A 27,815-nucleotide genomic window follows, 5' to 3' on the forward strand; every position below is an offset into this window, starting at 1 on the left:
GTAAACCCAGAGTTCAACTTAGCATTCCTCATAAAATGAAGTGAAGTATGACTATTGGACAAATTCCAAAGTCCTTGAGGGGATGTTAGTAAATGATTTCTGGGGGAATTAGTCATGCTTCCACTGTCCTCCAACCAAACGACTGCCGTGGTACTTGTGTCATCGATGAGATGAATCCTTCTTGAAAAGGAAAAAAGGTCACAACCTTGCTTCTGCAACCTCAAACTGCCTACACAGCCTACACCTAGCATTTTTTCTTCCTTTGGATTGGGTGCATTTGGACTAGCAAACCCTGATTTTCCTTTTTTATTTTGACTGCCCACCTGTCTAAGTCTACCCTTATCTCTTCCAAGGGCCCAGATTAAGTAGTTGGGCTCCTTATTTTCTCTACCTATCTACTCAACTGCCAAGCTTGAACTGTTTGGATAGATATTCATTCTTTATTCTACAACAGGAAATTCAAACATGGCATGGTCCAGATTGAACTATTGGGCCATCCATCAAGTGTGATAAACAACAATATTTGCACATTGTGAACTTGCAAATAAGATAGCAGTGGCATTTTGACTGGTCACTTTCCTGTTCTTTTGGTTTGGGGTTCATTTCTATTATTTTTTTTGACCAATTTACTCTTTTTGCCCTTTAATTTTTCTTTTAGGGCATACCCTCTTTACATTTTTTAATTTTCTTTATCTGTATACAAAATATGGAACCTTTGCAACCTGGAAAGGATGATCATATTTGGCACTTCCATAGCAAATCATGAAAAATGAAACCTATTGGTATAGGAACCTAACAGTGGCTCCACTTGGGGATGGCTTTTCCTAGTGAAAAGCCAAGAACAGCAGGTCAGATGGCCTTATTCTCAGTTGGCTGTTGTAATTCAAAACTTCCTTCTCCTGGAAACCAATGATCTGAACCTTTGTAGCATGTGTGCACTCCTCATGAGCTGATCTGTGCAATATTACAGCTCTATCTTTGCTGGTTTCTCTGAGTATTTATCATCATATTTATAATTCCCAAGTTTTATCCTTGATTTCTTCTGGTAAATTCAAAATCTTACACAAAAAGTAATGTACTTCCCTGACTTTTTCCTCAAAATCTGTTGCATCTTATTCCTCATCTAATTGCTGTAAATGAAAACTAGTGGAAATACAATTATTTATGTACAATATACAGTTGTGTTGTGTTGATCAAAGGGGATCAAAATAATGCTTGAGCATTCGCCCATTGGCTGGGCCTTCCTCAGTATCTGTGCCATCCAATTTTTTCAAAAAATAGGTGTTGTTACCTTGTACAGCCTGAATAACAAATGGTCCTTTCCACAGGAAATCAAATTTGCCACGCTTTCCTCTGTCTTCCCTCCTAGAGTCCCATCTCAGCACTTTGTTTCCTATGAAGAAATCTTCAGCTTTTGTTCTTTTGTCAAAGATCTTCTTGAGTTTATCTTGTAGAACCTGGGTTCTTTGATATACTTCTTCTCTTGTCTGCTGCAAGTGAATAGTTTGATTGATCCTTCTTTGAATATCATTAGGCTCTGCTTGTATTTCTTGCAGCAACTTGATCACAGGGATTCCTAAGGAGGAGGGGAACACAGCCTCCAGACCATATACCAATTCATATGGACTTGTACCAATAGATCTTTTGGTGGTCAATCTGTCTGCCCATAGTGCATTCACAAGTTTTTTATGCCAATTATTTTTATTCTCCTCCAAGACCTTTTTGATGATGTTGATGAGGCTTTTGTTGGATGACTCAGCTAGGCCATTACCTTGAGGGTAATAGGCTTTGGAGTGGCCCAAGGTAATGTGGTATTTATGGCAAAAGTTGATCATTCTTTTGGATTTGAACGTAGCTGCATTGTCTGTAATAATCTTTTCTAGACAGCCAAATCTAGACAAGATGTTGGTTTCTAAGAATTGCATGATGATTGAGTCATTGTCTTGCTTGCAAGGGAAGGCTTCTATCCATTTGGTAAAATAGTCTATGGCAGTCAAAATCCACCTATGTTGGCTAGAAGAGGAAGGATGAATTTCACCAATGAAGTCTAAACCCCATTGCTGAAATGGACTTTCAGTTGAAATAGGTTTGAGGGGTAAAGGTAACAACTTTCTCTTGCCTTCAAAGATCTGGAATTTATGGCATGAAACTACAAACTTTTTCACATCAGCAAACAGGGAAGGCCAATAAAATCCAGCCCTTAGGATTTTATCAGCTGTTGATTTCCAATACAAGTGTCCTCCACAGTCTCCTGCATGAAATTCCTTGAGTACATTGTCAGTTTCATCCTGAATTAGGCAAGTTAGCAAAATACCTTCATGATTTTTCCAAAACAACACATTATCTATAATACAAAACTTTGATGCCTTTATTTCCAAGAATCTCTTTTTAGTCCTGGACAACCCTGGAGGAGCTTGCAGGTTTAACAATACAAAACATATGTCAGCATACCAAGGTGATTGTAAAAAGGCTTGATTGATCTGTGGAGTCGCCATCTCCTGTTCGTTATCCAGTTCATTGATGTCAAGGGCTTGAAAATTGGTTTCAGTCATTAGCTTGGATAATCCCTGTCCTTCTATCAGTTTGGTGGGCTTGATTTCAATGTCATATTCTAAAATGTTGGCTATCCATTTGCCCCTTTTACCTTCAATTCCATCTTGAGTTAGAATGTCCTTTACCACAACATTTGGAACATAGGCTATCACATGAGAGTACAAGATATAAACTCTGAAATCCTTGATGGCTTTTACAAGGGCATAAGCTTGCTTTTCCATGATTTGATATTTTAGTGGAGCATCTCTTGTTAGGATATTCCGACACATAGGAAATAGTTAAGTTCAACTTGGTCTAGTATAGAGTTAGGTAAAGTGTGTTTCTTTACCGTTGTACATTTTGTAACTTACAATCCGACGGTCACGATATGTAGTGATCCGACGGTTCACTCTCACCTCGGTATTACCAACACTTGATCCGTGGCTTGACACCCGATTGGTCCATGAGTTCTATTTAAAGCGCATGGAGGGTCATTGTTCGGGTAATCCGTGCATGAGAGAAGCTTATGTAAATTTTCATTCTTTGATTAATAAATTGCCTGTAGTACCCACGTTGGGACAGGCCGTGGACTGTTTCCCTCTTTGAGGGTTTTAACCACGTCAAAAATACTGGTGTATTGATCTGTGATCTGGTTGTGAGCGGTGTCCTTTTGGTGTTCTTTCTGAGGAACTTACCCTGTAAATTCCTACATGGTATCGGAGCTATTTGAGGGCCGCGTCCGTTGATGATCCAAATCTGAAGCCGGTAGAACTGCATGCGGCTGTCGTTTCCTAGATCTGCTGTTTCTGACTGCTTTCGGGCCGAGAGGACTACTCTGTTGCGTTCGGAGCATCTGTTCTAGTGAGGAAACCCTTTCGTTTCACGCGAAAAGGTTTCCGGTAGCCCTAGCTGCGTCATTTTTTAGATCGGGAGGTATACAGTGTTTTTGCAGTTTACTGTTATTTTTCTCTCTGCTTATTTCGGTTTTGGTTTATTTAGCCATTTTTTTTTAACCAGATCTATACCTTTCATTTCTGCGTATGCTCTTTGCCCTGTGACTCTGTGCGATCTGGGCAAATCAGAAACAGAAAGGAAGGATTTTTCTCATGCGTATGCTCTTTTCCCTGCACCTTAGTGTGATCTCGGAAAATCAGAAACATTGAGAAAAATATTTAGTTTTTCGGCTAAAGCTAACTTTGAGCCGCAAGGTTCATTTTTTTTAAAATATCTAGTTTTTTGGCTAAAGCTAACTTCGAGCCGCAAGGTTCGTTTTTCTTTGCATATTCGTGTTGGGTTTTGTGTTTTGTGTTTTGTAGGGAAAAAGAGCTTTCTCAAGGCAAGCACGCAAACCAAGCCCCCCCCCTCTCTCTCTCTCTCTCTCTCTCTCAATTTTTTTGTATAGATCAATTGGTTCAAAGCTATTTTAAGAGAGTAGAGGTCTTGGGTTCAAGTCTCCATTTTGTGGGGGCGGATTTTTTTTATTCCCGCACATTCGCGCACTTTGCCGGCAACTTCAACAATGTTTTTTCAAAAAGCCATAACTTCTTCATCCGGAAGCCTTTTTCAGAGCCGTTTTTTTTAAAACAACCTAATTTTTCGAGATCTATCCATTGGAACACTTACTTTCAACATATTCAGCTTCAGTTTTTTTTAAAATGGAAAGCCCATGCCAAGTTATTCTTGACAGCACTAACTACTTCCAATGGGTAGCCTACATGGAAGATTTACTTAGAAGTAAAGGTCTCTTCAGAATAGCCACAGACCAAGAGAAGAAACCAAAAGATGAAGACAAGGTTGCAAAATGGGAAAATAGACAAGATCAAGCACGTGGTTTGATAGGGATGTCTATTTCTCCTGATCTTAGATTCCATATTGCAGAACTTGAGACTCCTCATGAAGCATTGGAAAAACTTGCTAAAGTTTTTGGGATTAAAAATGAAATTAGAGCCCATCAACTTGAAAATGAGTTGCTTACTTTGGATCCTAATAATTTTTCTTGCATTGAAGATTTCTTGTCCAAATTCAAGACCCTTAGATATCTCTTGGAAGGTGTTAAAGTTAAGAAAGAAGATGGTAACCTTATTTATTCCATCCTTACTAAGTTGGGACCAGCCTACTCTGTATTTGTTTCCACTTTCCATTCTACAAGGGAAGCTTTCATTTGTCAAGGAAAAGACTACAAGGCCCCTTCCTTTGACTCCTTTTGTGATTCCTTAATAAGAGAACAAGAAAAACTCTTACACCTTGGTCTTCTTACTCTTGGAAACTCTTCCACGAAAGCGTTAGCCGCCCAGTAGCAACCAAATTCAAAGAATCCTAAGAAGTCATATCCTAAAAAGAATGGTCCTCAGCCTCAAAATGAAAGATCATTTCAGCAAAATGATAAGACCAATAAAAACAAATGGAAGAAGACTGATAGACATTATAACTTTTGTAATCGAGATGGCCACTTAGAATCTAAATGCTTTAAGAAGATGGAAGCCTTGGAAGCCGCAATGAAGAAACATAACATCCATGTGGAGCATACTTCAACTTCAACTTCCGGAATGGCACTTTCTGCATGTCGTTGTCAATCATCTCAGTTTGGTTATGCATTAAATGTATCTTCTTCTTCTCCTTCTCGTGAGTGGCTCATTGATTCTGGAGCCTCTTATCACATGGCCAAAAACCAAGCCATGTTTTCTTCTTTAAATGATTGTAACACCAAAAATATATATGTTGGTGATGATAGATCTCTTAATGTTGTAGGGACTAGAACTGTTCATCTAGACAATGATCAGTTTAATGATGTATTATGTGTTCCAACCTTATCTTGCAACCTTCTATCTGTATATCAGATAACTCATTCAGGTGAAGGTAAAATTGTTGAATTTTCACCTCATGATGTTGTAATCAAGGATCTAAGAGATCCTAAACAGATTCTAGCTACTGGTATTGCTAATGATTCCACAAGGTTGTATAAGTTTCACAACTTTGGGTCATCAAATCTTCCCTCAGTATTTGTTTTTTCATAATGATGAAGTGAGCAAACTTTGGCATGAGCGATTTGGTCACTTAAACTATCGCTCCCTTCAGCATCTATGTAAAGAAAATATGGTGACAGGTCTTCCTATGGTATCTTGCAGAGATGGTGTTTGTTCCGGATGTGTACTCGGAAAACATCATCGGGACAATTTTGACAAACGTGCCTCTTGGCACGCCTCAGCCCCTTTACAGCTTATGCACAGTGATTTATGTGGTCCACTTCCTGTTGCTTCATTCTCTGGCTGCAAGTATTTCTTAACCTTCATTGATGATTTCTCCAGACACACTTGGGTATACTTCTTAAAACTCAAGAGCGAAGTATTTAACACATTTTTGGCCTTCAAAGCCTTTGTTGAAAAACAATCTGGACATCAAATTCTTAAGCTAAGAACTGATAATGGTGGAGAATATGTTAAAAACACATTCATCAAATTTTGCACCGAAAATGGAATTCAAATGCAACATACTGTTCCATACACTCCACAACAAAATGGTGTAGCTGAAAGGAAAAATCGCACCTTAAAGGAAATGGCTAATTGTATGCTGCAATCTAAAGGACCCAGTCTTAGTTTTTGGGCCGAAGCAATTAATTGTGCAAATTATATAATCAATCGCACTCCTACTAAGGTTCTACAGAATATCACTCCAGAAGAAGCTTGGAGTTCCATTAAACCAGATGTAAGTCACTTTCGTGTTTTTGGAAGTGAAGCATGGGCCCATATTCCAGATGAAAAGCATAAAGCTTTAGAACCTAAGAGTGAGAAATGTACTTTTGTTGGATATTCTGAAGATGTAAAAGGTTATAGACTTATTCCATTTAAGTCCAGAAATGTTATCATTAGAAGAGATGTAAAATTTGATGAAAATAAATCGGCCTGCGAGCCTAGTCCGGCGGATGTGCCACCTCTTCCTATCTCTTCTACTTTTGAAAACATTTCTTCTTCAGATGATGAAAGTGAGGATGATAATCCTCCCCCACCTTCTCAGGATCCTCAACTTCCAAGATGGGTCCATGCTACTCGGGATGCAGCAGGTGATCTTGCCGGTGATCCTACAGATCAGCGACGTAGACGTTCTCAGTTTGAAAGAGCCTCTTCTTTACTGGCTCAAGCTCCAGTAAATCATGATCCTAACACTTTTGCAGAAGCTTCAGGCCATCCACATTGGGAAGCAGCTATGAATGAAGAATATCATTCATTGATGACAAATGATACATGGGATCTTGTTCCTCTACCAAAGGGACACAAACTTGTTAGATGTAAATGGGTTTACAGAACCAAGTATGGACCAGATGGGAAAGTTGATAAACATAAAGCTCGTCTTGTTGCTAAGGGTTTTTCACAGGTTGAAGGCATTGACTACACTGAAACCTTCTCCCCTGTTGCCAAAATGAACTCTATTCGCCTTGTTCTTTCCCTTGCTGCCTCTTTAAAATGGGAAGTCCATCAGATGGATGTTAAATCTGCCTTCTTGCATGGGGACTTGCATGAAGAAATCTATATGGAACAACCCATTGGCTTCATCCAAACAGACTCTAGCCTTGTATGTCGACTTAAGAAATCTCTTTATGGTCTCAAGCAAGCTCCTCGGGCTTGGTATGCCAAAATGGATAGCTTTCTTTTAGAATCTGGCTTTTCTAGGTGTCATTCTGACAATACTGTCTACACCAAGAAAGTGGGCAACTCTCTTATCATCCTTGTTCTTTATGTTGATGATCTTATCCTTACTGGTAGTGATCCCAACCTTATCAACCATGTGAAGTCCAGCCTTAAAAAGAAATTTGAAATGACAGACTTAGGACACTTACACTATTTTCTCGGTCTTCAAGTCTTGCAATCCAAGGAGGGTATTTCCCTTTCCCAGTCCAAGTATGCTTGTGATATTCTTCGTCATTTTCACATGGAAGACTGTAAGCCAGCCCCTTCTCCCTTTCAGTCTGGAGTCAAACTTTCAGTTTCTTGTACTTCTCCTGAAGTTGATGCTACCTTATACCGTCAACTTGTAGGAAAACTCTTGTATCTAACCCATACTCGTCCTGATCTTTCCTTTGCTGTTGGCCTTGTTGCTCGTTTTATGCAAAACCCCCGTGAAAGTCATTGGAAAGCAGCCAAAAGAATACTTCGTTATGTTCGAGGTACAATATAGTTTGGGATTCATTACAGTGCCAAAGCAGCTCCTCTATTAGTTGGTTTCACTGATTCTGATTGGGCTGGTGACCCTGATGATCAGAAGTCTACTGCCGGTTATGTCTTCACTCTTGGTTCAGGACCTCTTACATGGGCTTGTAAGAAACAGGCTGCCATTTCTCTTTCGTCAGCAGAAGTAGAGTATCGTGGTGCCGTGGAAGCTAGTAAGGAAGCCTTGTGGCTTCGTCAGATCCTATCAGAGTTTGGCTTTGAGCAGCAGCATCCGGCCACACTTTGGTGTGATAATCAAAGTGCCATTCAACTATGCAAAGATCCAATCCAGCATCAGCGCAGCAAACACATTGAACTACACATGCACTTCATCAGAAAGCTCATTCATGACCATGTTCTTGAAATGCAATATTGTTCAACAGATGATCAGGTTGCAGACATCTTCACAAAGGCTCTCACAGAGGCGAAGTTCACTAAACTTCGATATATGCTTGGAGTTCAGGAAGTTGTCACTAAGGGGGGATAGGCTCTAGTGCCTCCTTCCTTCTCCTATTGTGTCATATTTGTAAATCCTTCAATCCTATCCCAAGTTGTTCTTAAGGGGGGATGTTAGGATATTCCGACACATAGGAAATAGTTAAGTTCAACTTGGTCTAGTATAGAGTTAGGTATAGAGTTAGGTAAAGTGTGTTTCTTTATCGTTGTACATTTTGTAACTTACAATCCGACGGTCATGATATGTAGTGATCCGACGGTTCACTCTCACCTCGGTATTACCGACACTTGATCCGTGGCTTGACACCCGATTGGTCCATGAGTTCTATTTAAAGCGCATGGAGGGTCATTGTTCGGGTAATCCGTGCATGAGAGAAGCTTATGTAAAATTTCATTCTTTGATTAATAAATTTCCTGTAGTACCCACGTTGGGACAGGCCGTGGACTGTTTCCCTCTTTGAGGGTTTTAACCACGTCAAAAATACTGGTGTATTGATCTGTGATCTGGTTGTGAGCGGTGTCCTTTTGGTGTTCTTTCTGAGGAACTTACCCTGTAAATTCCTACATCTCTAAGGGCTTTGCTGAAAAAAGAAATGGGCTTCTCACACCCTTGGTCATCTTTTTGTAATAGGACAACAGCAATAGTATGCTAAGATGCAAAGGAAAATATCATGAAATCTCTATCAAACTTGGGACTTGTGAGGACTGGTGTTTTTGTTAAGGCTGTTTTGATGTCCTCAAAGGCTCGTTTAGCTTCCATTGTCCATTTGACTTTGGAATCTTTCTTCAGCATATTGTTCAACAGTCTTATTAGCTCGACCAAATTAGGAATGAATCTTCTTAGGAAATTGATTTTCCCTAGAAAGGCTTGTAGTTCCTTGATGTTTCTTGGGTGAGGCACTTGAAGGATAGCTTGAATTCTGTCCGGGTCAATCCTAATGCCATCTTTTGAGATTATATGACCTAGGAGTTTGCCTTCTTCTAGGCCAAACAATGATTTCTTTGGGTTCAATGATATGCCATATTTTCTGCAAATTAGGAACACTTGGCTTAAATGTTCTAAATGTTCTTGGTCTGATTTTGAAAAAGCAGTGAGATCATCAAGATATATGACTAAGAAATCATGGATCTCTTTGGCAAAGGCTATATCCATTGCTCTTTGAAATGTGCCCCCTGCGTTCTTGAGTCCAAAAGGCATTTTGACATATTTGAAGGTTCCCCAAGGTGTTGTAAAGGAAGTTTTGTCTTGATCATCCGGGTGGAATAAAATCTGATTAAATCCTGAGAATCCATCCAGCAATCAGATCCTAGAGGCTCCCACTACCCTTTGTAGGATATGATCCATTTTTGGTAAGGGGTAATGGTCTTTGAGGGAGACTTTATTCAAATTTCTTAGATCAACACATAGTCTTATCTCTCCCATTTTCTTCCTAGTAGGCACTAGATTTGAAATCCATTCTGATAACCTGATAGGTGCAATGATTCCGGCTTCATACATATGTTTAACTTCTCTTTCAACCAGGGGAAGGAGGACAGGATTCACCCTTCTAAGCTTCTATTTAAAAGGTTTTTGATTCTCTTTCAAAGGTATAGTGTGTTGGATGACCAAAGTATTATAGACTTGAGGTCCTCATAACTCCAGGCAAAGACATCTTGGAACTCTTTAAACAAGTTAATGTATTTTAACTTCTGATCAGCAGGCAACGCTTTGGAGAGTTTTACCATTTTTGGATTTTTGTTGTTCCAATGTTGTAGTCCTCAATTTCTACATTCAGTGGTTGCATTTTTGGCTTCCTTGAAATATCATTTGAATCGAATATATCCTCCAAAGGAGTTAAGCCTGTGGGCAGAAAGTTATCCTTTAGTTCAATTACTTCAGATTCTGCCTCAGCTATTCATCAAGGTTTGTTTGCTTGAGCTCTTGTAAATTTTTGTCATCAAAAGTTGTTGGGTGCAAAATCAGATTTTCTGTTTCAGCTGATATACTTTGATCAATTTTGTCTATCTGTTGTTGGTCATCCATGGTGCTATTATCAAGGTTTATCCTTGAGAATTCCTCTTTCAAAGTGAGGAAATTATTTATCTGTGTATCATTCTCAAAGACCTGCCAATTTATGACATTATCTGGGACAGTAGGTCTGTGTTTGATTTTAGCAGTGAAATGGTGGTTGGGTTCAAATGGTAGCTTGCAAGTGCTGGCAAAAGTTGCCAAGCTATGTGCATGTAAATTGTGCTTTCTAGGAATTTTGGTGAGCTAAGATTCTGAGAAGGTTTTAAGTATTTCAGTGGCTGCCCCTCTGTAAGCCCTTAACCTAAGATCATTTGTAACAAAGTTTCCCTTCATCTGCTGTATAATCAAATCTGAATCCCCTAGAATTGAAACCTTGGTTGTACCTAGATCTCTGATCAGTTTGAGTCCTAACAACAGGGCTTCATAGTCGGCCATATTGTTTGTGCATATGAAATTTAACCTATATGCATGACCTTTGGCATGGTCATTTTACATATTGTGGATCCAAACCCCTATCCCTGCTCCTAATTTATATACCGAGCCATCAAACTCCAAGTAGCATAAGATTTCTTGGTTATGAATAGCCTTAAGAGTTTTAGAAGTTTGTTCAGTGGGCAGATTTGTCTCTTGTAACTTATATGATATGTCATTTTCCTTTATTGCATTAATCATATCAACAAATTTTTTATCTTGGGCACTAGATTGTTCCTCTATGATTTGTGTTTGTGATTCTTCTAGGAGTTTGACATCAGTTTTGGGACACATCCCAACATTATATAAGATAAATGAATCCATATCGGAATGCATAGAATAGATGGGGAAGTTTTGGGATTTTTCTTGACTACTAACCACATATTTCATTAGTGTTTCCCAGTATAATCTCTTTGGCTGTCCAAAGACTGAAATAGTGGCATAGGACATGTCTAGTTGCAAATATCCTTGGAGTTTTGCACCCCAAGATCTGGACAAAAGCATACCATACTTAGGTGGAATATCAGCTACCACCACATCCATCAAGATTGTTTTAGCTGGATATTGGACTAAGGATACACAAAGGTCTTTGATTAGTCCTAGACACCTGACCTGGCTGGAATCAAATGAGAACAAGTCTTTGTATGGCCTTGTGATGTCTAGATCCAGTCTTTCCATCACAGATTTAGGCATTAGGTTATGGGAAGCTCCCGAATCAAACATAGCATTATGCAGCACTTTGTCATGAATGTTTAAGCTCACATAGAATGGAGGAACTCCTCCATCTACTGTTTTACCATTGACTTCAGGACCAAAAATTAGTTCTGGTTGATCATCTAGAACATTGACCACATCCCTATTCTCTGGTATTTGCAGTGACCTATTGATTTTTTGTCTGTAAACTTCATGTTTAGCCAATTCAGAGAGAGGAATAGCTATTTTCAGCTTGCCTATTTCTGTTTCTAAGTTAAAAGGTTTCTCTATCTAAATTTTTGCATTATGGACAACAAACTTTTCCTTTTCAGCTGGATTTTCAGTGATCTTCTCTTGATTATGAGTGTTATTTTGAGGTACATCTGATTTGAAATTATTTTCAAGAGGGTGATTCAAATTTTCTTTTGAAGAATGGGATGTGAATGACTGGTTCCTTGAAGGCTGTAAGTCTGATATATCTTCCACAGTGACTTCCTTTGGGTCTGGGTTTGTTTTAGTAGAGGGTTCTACCAGGACAACTCTATCCTTTGTTTTCTTTGGTTGCTTGGTATCCTTCAGCTTGGCAGGTTCAGGCACATCTATGGTCCTGCTTCTTAATTTGTACTGCTTATGAACCTCATAGACCGCTGCCTCATAGCCTTCCCTAAAATCAAATGACTCTCCGGATTTGGTTTCAAATTGATTGTGATTGTGAGCCTCTTGGTCATCTTGTGTTAGAAAAATTTGTTTCTCACTGTTTAACCCCATTAGGTTGATTTGGGTGTTCTCTATTGGCTCACTAGAGGTTGAGGCTTCTGCATAGTTCTCTTGAAATGGAGGTCTGATGTTTTGGTCAGGGCCAGTCCTCCCAACATTTGGATTTTGATTTTTTCTAAAGTTTGGGTTTCTTGCAGTGTTACTTGGTTGACCTTCCCATGATGATTTCCTTTCAATAGTTTCCACCCTATCCCCAAGTCTGTCCATACCTTTGATGATTGCATCAAGTTTTTGTTCAAATGCTGAAGGCTCTTCTTTGAAAGTTGTTCTTCTTTCAGCTCTTGCCCGATTTCGCTTAGCAATTAGGTTTGCCTCCACACTAACAGCTATATTCTGCATGTCTTCTAAGCTTGGAGGGGCTCTTTCCCTCAGTTGATATGCCATGTCAGAATCAAATCCATCAGGGAATTTGATCAAAGCTAAATTAGGTGGAGGTCTAAGGTTTTGAGGAATAGCATTATAAACATTGTTGAACGTAGCACAATAGTCTTAGACAGTTTCTTGTGGGCCTATTTTCAAATTGTCATATTCTCTCAGGATGTGTAAAGGGTCTTTCTTCTTTTCCCATCTATTTAAGAAGGATTGATAAAGAGCTTCCGAATCAGCTATTGAATTTGCAGCAAGTTCTCTAAACTAAACCCTTACATCACCCGTTAGACTCTGAACAAAGATCTTCATTCTCACATCATCATCATCAATTTCATAATTCTCAAAATAATCTTGCATTTTCTTAGTGTGTTGTTGGGCTGTATAGGAGCCAACACCATCAAAATATGTGATTTTTCTCTGATAATCCTAAGGCATAGCCCCTGGATTTCCAGGAAACTGTAGAGGAACATAACGGTTTTCCATATTTACAGGGATAAATGGGGCAACAGGAAGAAATATGATAGCTAGAGCAGCAGGGATAACGGTAGAAATATGTGCAGTGGATGGCAGTGTGGAGAAGGTGCTTTGAGAGGTGGATGAAGAACTAGGAGAAGCAACAGTAATGTGAGGATGGACTGATGCTTTAGAAGGAGTTGGGATATAGTTCTGCTGAACTGTTTGAAGGTTTGAATCAGCAGATTTTTCTAGTTCTTCTTGTTTCCTAAGGGTCTTAGAGATCAAGTTAGGATTTTCAAAAACAACTGGAGGATCTGGATCAGGATTTGACCTGGTGTAACAAGTTTTCTTCTTTGGAGCCAGCTTCTAAATTTGTTTTTGGTATTTTCTGGAAATGTTTTAAGATCACAGTTTTTCACAATATTCTACAAGAGTTTCTTTGAAATATAGGAGGCTTTGGGCTTTCCTTTGAGTATGTTGAAATAAGGAAACTGATCAAATCTTTGGAACAATTGTTTAGGGCCTAAAACTATACTGGAGATTGACTGAAGCAGCTTTTATTTACTCCTGTAAATGCAGAGCAAAGACAGTTTCAAAGGCTACCTGGCTAACTTCAAGCTCCATCTGTAGCTTTAGAAAATAGACAACAGTTACAAATAGCCATTCAGAGTCCCCAGTGGAGTCGCCAATGATGTTATCACTCAGGTTGTTCCCTGCCTCCTGAAGGGAATACAGCGGAGGTAACCACTAACCAATCTTTTAGCTGCAGGTTCTAGCCTACCTGTAACCAGAGAGGGCTCTCTCTTTGTAATTTAACTTTGTTTTTGGAGTATTTTAGGCTAGTTATGATGCACAGAGTTTGGTTTTAGTTTGTTGGTTGGTGATATCAAATAGGACTAGGGTGCAAGTCAAAAACAGTTTATACTATTGGGCAATGGAGTCAATAATGGTGTACTGCTGAAGGTGTTTCTTTGGTAAAGGCAATGCTACAGAGAAAGATAGGCAGTTTTGGAACAATTTTCAAATCTGAAATTGATGGAATGAAGTCAGGGAATGAAAGGCAATCAAGAATCTTTCATTATGCTGGTAGAGAGAAAGTGCATGAATATTATTAAGGAGCAATAAAGAATTCCTAGGTAATAATCAAAGTGAAAGAATCAGTGCAAACATGAGCAGCTAAGAATTCATATTTATGACTAATTCTGAAGAAAACATAATTAATAGCAGAGATTGAAAACAGGGTGCATTTAAACAAATCCTGGGCTATTCTTTTTCTCTGTTACCAAGATTATGGAACATATATGAAATTTGCAAACACAGAAAACATAAAACACGGTTTTAGAATAACTTATTGATCCATAGAATGACACAAGAATTCTGTAGCAGGTCCCAGAACATCAAATCCACATCTAGACGGTCAGCAACAGCGAACTTCAACAGCTTTTGTATTAAAACAGTCTCAAAATTTACGGCGCAGTCTAGAGAGAAAATTACCAACCCCAAATACATTCTATGGGGAGGTATTTATACAAAAATGAGATACAAAATATCTTGTAGATAAGTCTTCATGCAATAACTTTCATCACCAACTCTTCAAAAGAAGTAAATGAGAGAAATAAATAGCACAGTAAATGTTGGTGTGCTGGCGGTTTAGTCTGTCAGAGATTTTTGACTTTTTAGACTGAGTGAGACGGCTGGAGTTGCATCTTTAATCTGCGTTCCTATGTTTTCTGTTTTGTTGTCCTCGGTGCTCGGTCTTGTCTTTAATAGGCTGCAATTTCAATATGACTTCCTCTTTCTGTTGTTTTTACACTTTAACAAGTGGCCTGCATATGTGGAGTTGCTAACTTGTAGCTGACTCAAAATGGAACAGAAATCAAATTACCTGGGTAGAATTTCCAGCATTGCCTGCCACCAATCCTCTGTAGGCAGCTGATGTCTTTGTATTTTAATCAACGTTTCATCATCTTCAGTATATCTGTAAAAGTTGGGTTGAACCTCAAATAGGTGATTTATCTCATGTTCAATGTAAAACAGATTTTCTAACTTGTCATAAAGACTCTATCCAGATGGAGGCCTTGTTTCTTCTGAGGTGCTTGAGGATGCTGTAATCTGATTGGAAACATAGTTATTCATTCTAGTAGTATATTGTTCACAGGTTAGCAGTCTGCCACTACTGGTCAATAAGATGGGCAACCCTCTGCTTTGCAACGCTGCAACCTTTAGTTTGAATTCATTTATTTCTGCTTGCATTTCCTGGCACTTTCTTTCTAGAGTTTGCACAAAATTTCTCAAGGTTAGCACCTTTTTCACTGTCAGAATAGTATCTGTCTTGCTACTGATATCTAATGCTGCCAATTGCTCTTTGGTATGAGTGTTCAGGAACTGACTCATTCTATTGGCTTGGTCAGGCATATTTCTTAATGATTCTCTGGCCCTTTGAGTCTCAAATTGAGCTAAGCCTATCAATTATATTTGTTCATGTATGGTCTGAATTGATTGCCATTGGTCAGTGATTGACTGGCCAATTTTGGCCCACAAAATTTTCTTGATTTCAGCTAGAGTTTTGTCTAGAGTAAGCTCTTTCTCTAAGGCTTTTATTTTGTTGTCCAAGGCGTTTATTTCCCTTTGTTTCTCAGCCACTGTCATCTTGGACTTGACATAGCTTGCCTCCAACTTGGCCAACTTTTCTTTGGCCTCTTTCACCTCTGTCACCTGAACTTCTAGCTCTTTGAATGCTTTCATCATTTTTTCCATACTCATGCTAGATTCTGGTGCTGTTGTTGTTGCTGTTGTAGAATCTATAGTTTATGTAGTTGTTGTGGATGCTGGAATGACAGGAGGAACTGCTATTGCTACTGTGGGAGGAATAGTGGCAACAATTGGAGCTATTTCAGGTGGCTGGGAGGTCGACTCTCCCTGCTTGCCTTTCAATGTTTTCTCCAACTCTTGCTCCATTTGAATTATCCTTTGGTTCATCTTCATCAGCAGATCCATCATAACTTCACCTTCCTTTTCTTGTACGAGTTCTGTTGTTTGAGGGTGCATAGTTGCAGGCAGCCTCAATTGTTTTCTGAGTGCAACAATATCTTCCTCTTTTTTCTTTATGAGGGCCTGGATGCCTTTAGCATCCTTCTTAGGATCATGCCCTAGTTCCACAATGATTTCCTCCAATGTCTTTATTCTGTTATCTTTGGCCGAGGAAGACATTCTCTCCAAATCCAATTGAGTGTTTGTATTTTTCAATGATTCCTTCAGTTGATGGGCCAGCATAGCCTTGTCTGCTAGAGTGGCATAGACCATTTCACCTGTTTGCTTGTGTAGCTCAATTTGGTCCATCGGGTGTATGTCCTTGGAGAGGACCTCTAAGTTTGTCTTTATATAATCTGCAGCTATCTGTGGCTGTGGTATCTTAGGCTTGAAATGACTTAGAATCATATTTTCCTTCTTAAAGTCATAAGCTGCCATTAATCTCTGCTGTTTGGAGGGTGTTGTCTTGAGAAACTGATCATATAGCTGTACTCTTAACAACTCATTTTGGGCCTTGATTTCCATGAAAGTTCCTTTAATACCAGGCGGTTGCTTGCTTTGCTGCCTTGAGGAGGACACCTCCATACCATGTTGCCTCTCTTGCTCTTGCTGGAATGAGCTAGTAGGTGTATGCTGGCTAGTTTCTCTCCCCCTCCTCAGACTCTCTATGAATTCTTCACTAATTTCCTCCTCAACTTGAGGATCAACTCTCTGTCTTTTGGCTTCTGGTTGCTGTGTTGACCCACTTGGAGGTGTGGTCTCTTCCCTGTCCCGCTTCTTACCTCTTTCCTCATTAAGAGGAGTCTGTAAAGCTAGCACCTATAGTGCCTCTGTCTACAGTGGAGGGGCTTGCCCTTGACTCTGCTCCTTTGAGGTAGTAGGCTGTTCTGTCACTATTTCTTGCTCTGCATCCATTACCTCCTTGCCTTTTGCTGTACCTATTGTTGGTGTAGATCTTTCTTGGGCAGCTTGTGAAGCTGCAGCAGTTGATGTGCCCTCTCTGACTTGTTGTGGCAGTTTGAATGTTACCTGCTCAAAAGAATCCAAGTCAAGAGTCTTTTCCAAATCTTTGACATTTTTCTCCATTATTTCTTCCTGAGTGAACTCTTCAACTAGTGTGCCTTGCACCCACTCATCTTGGTTAGCAAATTGTTCAATCTGTGGGATTTTGCAATGTTCATAGGCTGAGAGCCTATATTTTATTTTTCTGGCATTGATAAAGCCATCTGGGTCATAAGGGACCCACCAAAAACTCCTCTTTAACTTGAGTTTCTCCCCCAATATTTGGTCAGCATCTTGCCACCCTTCCTTTTTGTTCATGACAAAGGGGCCTAGTTGGTCTTTGAATTTCAAGCGAGCCTTTTTCTTGGCACTATGAAGATGAGTTGCCTGTAATATTCCAAGGCAAACAGTCTCATTGGCACATATCTTGGCAGCCTGTAGGGACAGAGCTCACAGCCATATATCCTAATGACAATGTGATTCTGGTAAAAGTACCAGTCACCTATTTTGTAGTTCTTTGAAAGCTGCAATATTTTCTGCATGTCATAGGATAGCCTAGCAGGAGGAGTTCTCATCAAGAGACAAGAGACTGGATAGAAAAACAGGTCAATGAACTCACAGTAAGAGTAGGGGGAGTGGTGGACTTCATGAAAGACTGAGGTCCAGAAAATCACAGACCTCTTTTCTCCTTTAGAGTCCAATCTTTTGATGGGGCATTGAAAACAGTCTGGCTGATAATACATGAATAGATGATAGATGCAAGATGAGTATTTGAAGACTCCCTCCCTATCTAGTTTCAATAATTGGTCATGTATCTTATTTGCAATAAATTTGGCATAGTTGTATTTGACAGCAGGGGGTTGTCCTGGGGTAAATGCAGACAGGAAGACCAATATAGTATGATCAATATGTTCACATGTTTTGAAACCCAGCACATATGATATCATATCTACTAGTAATTTTCCCACTTCATTGAAATGCACATAGAGAAAGGGATGTGGCCCTGTAGGCTGGCAGTCTGCTCTCATGAATACTTTGGCAATTCGGGCTATCTCTGTGTTGGAGAGTTTGGGACCTTCATCAAGCAGGAATTTCATAGAAAAAGAGACCAGAAGCTGAGTTTGCTTGAAGTTTAGCATTTGGTTGATTGAGTTAGGAGTTATATGGAAGAGGGTGCTCCCAGATGGAGACTTGACTGCTCTTTGAGTTGGGTCATAGTTTTCACAGCAGAGGTGAACAATTTTAGGGAAAACATTGACAGAAGGGAGGAAGTAGATGGGAAAGTTTTATTCCCAAATGCCATAAATGTCACTGTTGTTCAAATAAATGTTCCTCAGCTGACAGAAGGTCTGCAAGTGGTTTCTATCACCAACCAAATCTTGAATTAGGTGGTCCCTATCAGCCAAAGGTAATGCTTCAAGTTCCTTGTGAGGTGCATTGAGAGGAGTAATATTCAAGGCTGCTGGAGTGGCCATCTTGAATGCTCTGTGTCTGTAATCTGGAATTTGGATTTGTGTAACAACTGAACAGTGAAAATTGCCTCTGAAGCTTTGTCAGGGAGCTGGCAGACTAGACTTTGATATAGATATGGCCTCACTATGTAAAGTTTATGGTAAAAGAGCAAATTTTGTAGAATTTAGACAGGTTTTTTGAATGAATTCGCTGGATTCATAGGCTCTGTGAGTAAACTGCAGAGGGAATGGGAATGATTTTTAGCCAAACGAGCAAAATTTTGCAGAGGATTTTGACAAAGGGACTCAATGCATGGGCAGTTTCGAGAATCTGCCGGCGGAAATGGGCTCAAAGTGTGTTTTAATGGTGAGTTTGCAGAGGAGGGCATGTTTGCTGGTTTGTTTTTTGAACAATGGCTCACATAGTATATTAACAGGTGGTGATGCACATGTAGGAGTGCAATTTTCTGTGAATTCTAGCTCCTAAGTCAATTTTAATGGCAAAATTTCGAAAAAACAGGGTTTATGGGTCAACAATGGGTAAATACCTGTTTTTGATGGCGCAGAGGGCAATTAGCAGGTACAACTCGAGCTGTGGGGTCGAGCTATGGAGCCAAATTTACAGGGTGATGGACTATGCACGTTTGGTGGCAAATTGATCGTACAACCGCATGCACATTCTTCGCAGGCGCAACAATAGAAATTAAACAAAATAGTCATTTTCACGACTTTTTAATGAATTTTGGGCATTTTAGCGCTTTTGGCGCTTTTTAGTGATGATGTCATCCTAACGTAATTTTGGCGCGTAGCGGGTAGGGAGGGTGACGTGGCAGCTGACGTGGCGCATGACATGGTGGTGGGGTGGTGATGTCAACAGATGATGTGGCAGTACTGCAAAGGAGTGGGAGGTGACGTGTATGCGACGACATATGGTGACGTGGCCCTAACGTCATGGGGTAGGTGTCGGGCGGTAAGTGGTTTTCCTCGCACCACCTTTGGCCCAAGGTGGTTTTGTAGGGGAGGGATCCGATCACGCCGGGAGATTGACGCGTGGTAGGGGTACGACATCAGTACCACCCATCCCCCAGACACTAACCTTCGGCAGATCGGGGATTGCGATATCGCCGCTAGCTGTTGGATCTGCTGCACGGGATCGGACGACGGACGGGTGTTTAAAGTTGCGGGATTTGAAAACGAGGGGGCCCGTGCAATATTTAAATGTTTTAATAATGAGCCAGGGTTTAAAACTTTGGGTTATATGGGTTTATACGGTTATGCGGGTGGGTTTGGTTATTCGTTTAACCAAACGTTTAAACAAATTGCTTTTTATACATGCGCGGAGGGGTTAATATAAAGTTTACGTGGGTGGTGTGAGCGTGGTTATTTATTTAACCAGAGGTTAGATAAAATCCAAAGGTCTTATGAACGCGGAAGGGCTAATATAAAGTCCCAAATGAACTTAATATTCTCCAAACTTTGTATATTATGTCTATAATTGCCAATGGGTAGGGATATTTAGATTTTTTGGGTTTTTATATAGTTTTTGTAAAAATAGGGGTGGGAAAAATGATTGAGGGAGCTAAATAATAAAGTTAAATGTTAATATGACTTTGTGGAATGAAGCTGCATGAGTGAATGCTAAGTTTATAGAGTAAAAACTTAGGCATAGGGAAATGAAAGGAGTATGGAATGATGATTTTTACACAAGAAATGTGGCTTCTTTCAACTAAGTAAACCCAGAGTTCAACTTAGCATTCCTCATAAAATGAAGTGAAGTATGACTATTGGACAAATTCCAAAGTCCTTGAGGGGATGTTAGCAAATGATTTCTGGGGGAATTAGTCATGCTTCCACTGTCCTCCAACCAAACGACTGCCATGGTACTTGTGTCATCGATGAGATGAATCCTTCTTGATAAGGTAAAAAGATCACAACCTTGCTTCTACAACCTCAAACTGCCTAACCAACCTACACCTAGCATTTTTTCTTCCTTTGGATTGGGTGCATTTGGACTAGCAAACCCTGATTTTCCTTTTTTCTTTTGACTGCCCACCTGTCTAAGTCTACCCTTATCTCTTCCAAGGTCCTATATTAAGCAGTTGGGCTCCTTATTTTCTCTACCTATCTACTCATCTGCCAAGCTTGAACTGTTTGGACAGATATTCATTCTCTTCTACAATAGGAAATTCAAACATGGCATGGTCCAGATTGAACTATTAGGCCATCCATCAAGTGTGATAAACAACAATATTTGCACATTGTGAACTTGAAAATAAGATAGCAGTGGCATTTTGACTGGCCACTTTCCTGGTCTTTTGGTTTGGGGTTCATTTCTATTATTTTTTCTGACCAATTTACTCTTTTTTCCCTTTGATTTTTCTTTTAGGGCATACCCTCTTTACATTTTTTAATTTTCTTTATCTGTATACAAAATATGGAACCTTTGCAACCTGGAAAGGATGATCATATTTGGCACTTCCATAGCCAATCATGAAAAATGAAACCTATTGGTATAGGAACCTAACACCACTTAATGTAAAATGCCCAAATTTTGTGAAATGCGATAAGCTTCTCACAAATTGTAGCCGCCCGATGAAACAATGGTTATTAAAGATAATAGGTTTTGCGATATTGCGAAGCAAATCGAAAAATCGCTTTATCGCAAATCTAATGGCTCAGAGTTCAATAACAGCACTTTCCGTCGTTCGATGCAGAGTTATGATCATTAAATTTTGTCTTAATGGCCCATTGATGGTTATTTATTAAAAACGATTCAGATTTGGTTTAAAGGACCATCTCATGTAAGGTGATATCTTTGATATGATTTTAAAAATTAAAAGCCTTCCCGTCACCTTATTGTTGTTCATTATTCACCATCATCCTTATCATATCTTTGTTCTCTCCTTACAATTTTTAGGAGCAGTACGCAGAATAGCACACAGAGCATAATGGGAAAGAAAGGCAAAGCTTCCGCTTTTGAAAAATCAAAGATGACTCCGTTATTTACAGACACCACTTGTACCAGGGAAGCAGGGATATCTACCTGGGAAGCCATATACCGAATATTAAAAGAAGAAAACCTGAGAATTATGAAGGTTACAGTTACGGCAGATGGACGTGGCTCATCTGAAGCATCACTAACAGAGCTTGCATGCTCGTTTCTGCACCGTATTGCTGCGAGGCCGAAGATACTCCCTTACACGGATATGGTAAAATGGATTATAGACCACGCTGATATATCTGATAGGAAATTCAAGACACAAAGCCAGGAGGTCATGGGGTCATTTACCCCAAGTAATTTACGATGTATGTATCACCTGCTAGAACTGCAGGCCAGTTATAACAAATAGTTTGTAGAAAAATTCGCCAAAGAGAACGAGGATTTAGTAGACTACACAAAAAGCTGGTCTGCGAAGGAGGAACCATTAAAGAAGGATAAAAATGGTATGTACACCACTGGCTCCCTCTCTTCTCCCTATTGTTTTGCTGCTGCAATGTTATGTAGACTATTTGGGAAGCCAGATATCAATAAGTTTTCATCAAAATGGTTGCCTTTATTGGATGCAGCCACCAATGCCACCATAATGGATTGGGCCCAAATTTTATCAGATAATTTAGCTTCTGCTATTTTAAGTTATCGAACTAAAAGAATTTTTGCTCAGAGGTTTTACCCTCCATTCTTTTTAAGTGCCTACGTCATGGATGCCATTTGTTTTGTCTCCGATTTTCCCATCATGGGGTGGAAATGGATAGTACAGAACCCTCTTCCTATTCAGGTTTATCACAAAGAACTGTGGGAATCCAATTTCATCCCACATTTCTACAAGATTTGTCATGGAGTGATGCTTCCTATTCATAAAATGTTATATAACAAAGACGCCCCAAGATTCTCCCCAGAAGCTGAAATTGACATTCTCCCTGTGGGAAGGTGGTTCGAGGAGGAGTTATTCACATACATTAGGGTATTTGGGAGCATTTCTTCACCTCATGTGCTTCCTTTGTATGTCCCCGACAAACTAATGGCCCGAGAAATAGCTTACCAGACCTGTGGTGTTGGGGGAATGAGCAGAGAACTCAAGAATTCTAAGAAGGCCATCTGGCCTCAATTCCCTGTAGTATGTGGGGCTTTTGCATTATTTGATTTAGGTCATGCTTTTAAAGAGGTTGATAATATGCTAAGTCTACAGCTACCAAAGTTCCCAGGGAGGTAGTACGATTCCTTTGATGTTATAAATAATTTTACAATGATGGTCAAAATAAAAGTGTTTACTAAAGAAGACGATCTCTTCGACAATGTCTCAGCAGAAGAGCACTCTCAAGGAGATTCTACATATGGCACAAATTTAGTTTTACCAAGGAAAACTTCAAGAGTTTAACCATTACAGAGAATAGAGGTTGGAAAATGTCCTATTGGACAAATTGCGTATTGAACCAATAAGGGAGCTCACTCCCAGTATTAGCATAAGTGGAAGTTTAGGAGAAGAGAAGTCTAAATCAAAGTCCGAAAGGGAATCAGCTGAAAAATCAGGTAAGCAGTCAAAGAGTGAACACAGCTGAAGTGAAGTGTTAATCAAAGATATAGCTTAGTCTATAGAAAAGCCTGACCAGTAGGTTTTGTCCCCAAAACAGGTCGAGACTCCCGCTACCTCGCAAAGCCAACAAAGTCAATTGTAGTAGATCTAGAAAAGGAGTGGGAGAACTTTAATGAGCTAAACAACACTGAGGAACAGAGTCCAGAGCCACTGATAAACCCAGAGTAGATAGCCACAGAGATGATAATAGAAGAGGTTATTAATACTCAAGACACAGAGCATATTCCTGTTGCTCCGTCATCCGAAATTGTACTGAAAATAGAGGAGATTCCTCCTCTGGATGTATTTTATAGCCCACAACATAAGGCTGTTGTCAGGAGACAAAGGAAGAAATGAAAAATAGATATTGTACTCTCTCCAGAGGTTGAACCTTTGGATGTTCTTTGGCAAGACCCAACTACCGATCCATCGGAAAACCTAACTAGGCTCTCTCAGATCGCAGGGGCATATGCTTCTGCAACAATTGATAAAGCGACAAAAGTTCAAATGCTATTAAAAGAAAAGGAAGATAAAATTTTGTTTTTGAAACAACAACTACAATAGGCTAGCGTTAGCCGAGAAGCAGAGATACAATTGGCAAAGCTCCAGCAGGACTTCCAGCAAATGCAATTGAACTATCAAAGTAGTCTAGCCAATAAAGAAGAACAATTACAGATCATGATAGGATTGCATAAGGATGATCCTAAAATTGAAGAATTCATCACAGAAGCCCTTTCCCTCAATGACCAACTCTTGCAACAGGAAGAAACACTCTGCCAAAGGATCTCACAATGGAATTCCCATTGCGAAAAAAGCGATAACATTACAAATCAAGTCATAGATTTACGACTTGATTATGATTCAGTTTTTAAGAAAGTTTCTGACTTTTTGAATTGGCAGAAATCAAAGGAAGGAAAAAAAGTGGAATTGCCCAGGATTGATGAATCTCATAAAGAAATGTTATTTGCGAAATGGGATGCACAACTCAAGGAAGCAGAGTAGGCGATGGAGGAAGCAGAAATAGCAACAAACAATGTCATCGACTACATCAATGAAAATCTGCACAAAGAAAATTTAATATCAGAGACCACTCCAAGATTCCTCCCAAAGGCACAACAGCTTCAAACAAGGTGGAAGAAAATGGCAGAGGAAAAGGTAGAGTCAATTAAACAAATAAGCAAGTTAAACTGGGACACTTACTGGCAGTACCTGGTAAAGCCACATAGCCAATGGATGACTCTGAAATGCCTCATAACGTCCGTTGAGAAGATAGCGCTAGCTCTTTCCAATTCTGTATTTGCAGGACAATTAAAATCTGAGGTCGGCCAACCAACGCTCTTGAAGCCCATGCTGGATATTTGCAACTTAAAAGAACAGATGCATGATTTAGCATAGATACAGTTTTAGTTTGATTTTAGTTCATTTTTGCTTAAAATGAGGAAGGTGGTTTAAACCTCCTCATCTATTTCTGTAATATTTATTTTTAGTTTTCATTAGAGTAGTATTTAAACCCCTCTCATGCATTTAGAGAGGGGTCCAGAATTTTATCAAAAGCAATTCTTCAGAACATGCAGTTTTACCCCCAGTGAGGAGCTTTTGATAAATGAATGGAACAAGGTTTATTTATATCTGAGTTTGATGTCTGCTACTAAAATGCACTTTTATACTCTTGGTGGATATTGAATTATTTGAAGATAAATCTATATTGCTGAAGCTCATGAGTAGAACCTATTACCAATGGTATTTTTATCTCCTAATACTTTTTGCTTATGTGCCGAGTGATAAATTATTTTCAGTTATTGACATATGAAAGTTTGAATGTTTAGTTGTCATTATTGCACTTGTGTACGGTGATAACTATTCTTTTCTGCTGAGTATATGAATAACTCTTATGCGATATGTTTCGCATAATTAGTTTGACTAATTTCTTATACGAAACAATCATTTTTAATGGATTCTTTTCTCGTAGTGATTGAATGATCTTTATTACCAACTGCTGTTGTAAATTACTTTAGATTGCATAAGTGAAGCATTACTCCTGGGATAGTTTAGAGTTAGATGTTTTCCTTTATTAGAATAAAATTGCATATGTTAGTTAATAGATAGATTAGATTTAGAATAAGCTTTCACCCCATAAACCTTAAAGAAGAAAAACATCATCCTGTTAGTGAACCATCATAAACAAATTGGGAAATTGGTCCCATCACCCCCAGTCGGAGCCATTATTCCAAATGGAAAAGGATATGCTTTCAAGGTCCAGACCGGGTGGTTATCCCCCTTGTTGTAGACCCGATTTTCGAGCCTTCAAAATATTTGGGGCTAGAATGAGGGCCTGAACCTTCAAATGGTGAGCGAATTCAAATCCATAGCCCATTCTGAGAGTAAATCTCCCTCAACATCTCCTCTGACTTCTCCCTCGCATTCTGAATCTCCAATTTCTAAGCGAGAAGTTGAGAAAACAACAACCACTGCTGAAAACCTGAACATTTCAGATAAATCCACTGTTGAACCTCCTGAAGTTCAGTCTTTAATTCATAAACTTCAAGGATTTTCAATATCACCACAGAAATCTGAGTTATCTCAAGGCAGTGTGACTTCGCAATACATTCCTTCCCATCCTCTTACTAGATTACAGAGTGAAAAGCTTGGTATTGAACCAATAGAATTCCCTCTGCCTAAAAGAAAAAGAGCAAGGAAGACATTGGAAGGGTCTGATAGTGAGACTCTTTCATCATCATCATCCATTTCATCTAATCCATTGCAAAGTCAACCATCCACTCCCCAACTCCATATTGTTGTTCAACAGGGTACTGGAACTTCAACATCGTCTTCCCAACCACTTGTAACCTCATCTACGCTTTCCTTTGTTAGTATCTCAATGATGGCAAGAAATCCTCCACCAAGGCCATGGGCCAATCCAAGGGCAGTCGCAATGCCTACACCCTTGAGTCAATTACCGGCTCATCCTGAAAAATGGCTCCCCAAGTTTAACCCAGATACATGCATACTGGTAGAAGAACACATAAACAACTTTATGTTGTCAATAAACTTAAATGGAGTTACTGAAGAAGATGTTGTTGTTAGGCTTTTCCCATATACCTTACAAGGAGCAGCTGGGTCCTAGTATTTTTCATTACCATCAGGATCCATTACTAGTTGGAACATTTTCCAAGAGTAGTTCTTGACTAAATTCGGTGATGATAGGTCTACAACGACATTAATCAATGATCTCTCAAATCTTAAAACCGAATCAAGAGAACCTATCAAAGATTTCAACTCGCGATTTAATAAACTCTTAAATAAGATTCCTACCACATCTAAACCTAGTGAAGAGGTTCAAAGTGAATGGTATATATCTTCCTTACCTTCAAATATAGCAATCTTTGTAGATAGGGCTGCTAAGCCAACATTGGCTGAAAACATGAAAGAAGCGATAACAGTGGAAAAACGTATCCTAGCTTTAGAAAAGAAAAACGTTGTAGATGAAAGAAAATCTAAAAAGGTTGCTTTTAGAGATGACCCTAAGAAAAAACAATCAAAGGACCAATTCGATTTGGAATGGTTATAGAAAGTTTAAAAAGCCATGTCCAATGAAATGGTTGATATTAAGAAACAAGTGGCATAATCCTCTTCCAAGAAACCTTTCAAACCTTTTAGGAATAATCCTTCAACCAATCCGAAGCGTCCCAATGCTATAACAAACGTAGAATCGGAAGGGGAAGAAGAGGAAGTTTCAAATGAGGAACATACTGATGATGATGAGGTTGTAGAACTACAAGAAATGTGGGATTTCATTCTTCCGGATGAAGAAGATCAAGATGCATTACCAGTGACTACCAGAAGTAGAAATCAACTTGATCCTCCACAATCTAGTTCTAAACAGAAAAACCCAAGCCCAGCTTCTAAAGATAAAATCGCAGGTAAGAAATCCTCACCAAAGGCTACTCAGACAAACCCAGTCCATTCTGATTCAACAACTCCATCTAAAACACTTATCATTTCCGATGAAATGGAATATAATATTGTTGAGGACATGAAGAAGACTAGGGCCAACATTACTTTTCATGAGCTGAGTAAATTAAAGCATCAACAGAAACTACTTTTGAAAGAACTGCATGCAGTACCGATTGCGCCTCTACCTGCCGCTGTAATCTCACAAGCTACTAATGAAATGGGAAGACCTCCGACTGGTATGTCAAATAAAGTCGATCCAAATGACATTGCTTTAATTGGAGGAAGGTCAAAATCCCATACTCCTCCATTCCTCCTTACCTTTGAAGTTTTCAATAAAAATTTGCATAACTATTTGGTAGACTCTGGTGCTTCATCTAATATTTTTCCTAAGACAGTTTGTGCAAAGTTAAATGTCCAACCTCAAAAGTCTGCAGTATGCATAGTGCAGCTAGATCGGTCTCAAGTCGAAGTTATTGGCAAACTCAATCAAGTGACCATAAGGCTTTCATTGAATCCAAACGTATGTCAAGTCATTGATATACTCGTTGCAGACATTCTTGAATTTTATGGAGATTTTCTTAGCAGGGATTGGTCAGAAAAGCTTCACGGTTATTTTGCAACCGACTAGTCACACATGTGGCTCCCTTACAATGGTAAACCAAATTAGATAAAGGTTGAGCGAGAAAGACACAAAAAATACATAGTAACGGAGTTAGAAGGAGAAAATGAACCTATAGCGTACAACAATAATATAATTGGAAACTATTCTATTGATTTGTTCTTAGGGAATTTCAATGCTCATACTTCACCTTTTTTAGAAGATTCAGTTTTATCTCAGATA

Source organism: Pinus tabuliformis, chromosome 6 (assembly GCF_031772625.1).
Source record: "Pinus tabuliformis cultivar Carrire ecotype Pingquan chromosome 6, CPIR1, whole genome shotgun sequence".
NCBI lineage: Eukaryota > Viridiplantae > Streptophyta > Pinopsida > Pinales > Pinaceae > Pinus > Pinus tabuliformis.